The sequence below is a fragment of the Lipotes vexillifer genome, unplaced genomic scaffold (genome assembly GCF_000442215.2).
Source record: "Lipotes vexillifer unplaced genomic scaffold, Lipotes_vexillifer_v1.1 scaffold584, whole genome shotgun sequence".
In the NCBI taxonomy this organism is placed as follows: Eukaryota; Metazoa; Chordata; class Mammalia; order Artiodactyla; family Lipotidae; genus Lipotes; species Lipotes vexillifer.
The window spans coordinates 1,260,468-1,261,735 of record NW_006783036.1 but is presented as its reverse complement, the minus strand read 5'-3'; positions in this window follow the sequence as shown (position 1 = coordinate 1,261,735).

Sequence of the window (1,268 nt, the reverse complement as noted above, 5' to 3'; positions counted from 1 at the left end):
CCCCCCCCCGCCTCCCCCTTTAATGCTTTCTGTGCCAGCCTCGTGCTGCACGTGTATCAGGATGGGTGTGCCGCGAGGATGACCTCACCTCAGCTGTGGGGAGGGAGGATCCTGCGGGGGCTGCACTCTTAATTTGTGCCCCTCCGTCCCCAGGTGTCAGGGCCTCCCAAAGGGCCACGAGCACTAGAGGAATGGGGCCACGTTGGGGGAACCGACGTAACGTCAGGGAACAAACCACCTCAAAGCTCAGCGGCACGACAGAGTGTTCTGTGCTCATGGGGTCAAGGATGGGTCAAGGGTCTGGCCTGGGCACACCCGGGGTGGCTCATCTGTGCTCCTCCATGTCTCAGAGGGTGGGGTGACACCAGGGCTGGGGGCTGGCACATGTCTGACAGTGATGCTGGCTGTCAGCTGACTGTCTACACAGGCTTCTCTGCGTGGTCTCCCCATGAGGCTGCTTGGGCCTCCCAGCAGCATGGCAGCCGGGTGTGAAGTGGGAGCTTCCCAGGAGAGCCGGGTAGAGGCAGAATCATCTCTTAAGACCTAGGGGCTCGTAGTGTCACATGGTGTCACTTCCACTGTATCACAGGCCTGCCCAGATTCAAAGGGAGGGGGCAGAGACTCCCCCTTTTGTTGGGAGGAGTGTCAGTCACTTTGTAAAAAGAATGGGAGGGAAGTTCTGATGCTGCTATCTTTGGAAACTGTAAGCTGGCTCTGCAGGGGGGGGGGGCGGTCGTAAGGCCACCTACCCTACCCCTTACCTGCCTTCTCCCCAGAGATGACAGCTGGTGTCCCCTCCTCACTCTTCACCACACCTCCAGTTCCTGCACATTTGGAGCACATATTCCAGTGTTTTTAATCATTGCTTTTTGAACAGCAGAATCATTGGCCTACAGGATGTCTTGTGATGGGACTTTGCACCTGGCGGCTGGGATGTCACTGAGGAACTCTGTCCCTTCCCTGCAGGAGGCTTGATGCCTTCCAGCAACCATCTCTGCTCAGCCAGCACCACCCTACCCCATAATCCAAGTGTGGCACCCCTGGTGGTACCTGCTGGGCGGTACTGGCTGTCCTTCGTTCCAGACCGTCTCTTCAAGGATTCTGGTATAGCAAATTGCCATGTGTGGAATGCTCATACAACACTAGTGGGGTGTAAAATAGTCACATAGGAAGCAGGTCTGGAAGTTTCTTATAAAACTAAACATACCCCTGCCCTATAGCCTAGCAGTTCCATTCCTAGGTATTCATTGGAGAAATGAAAATATGGG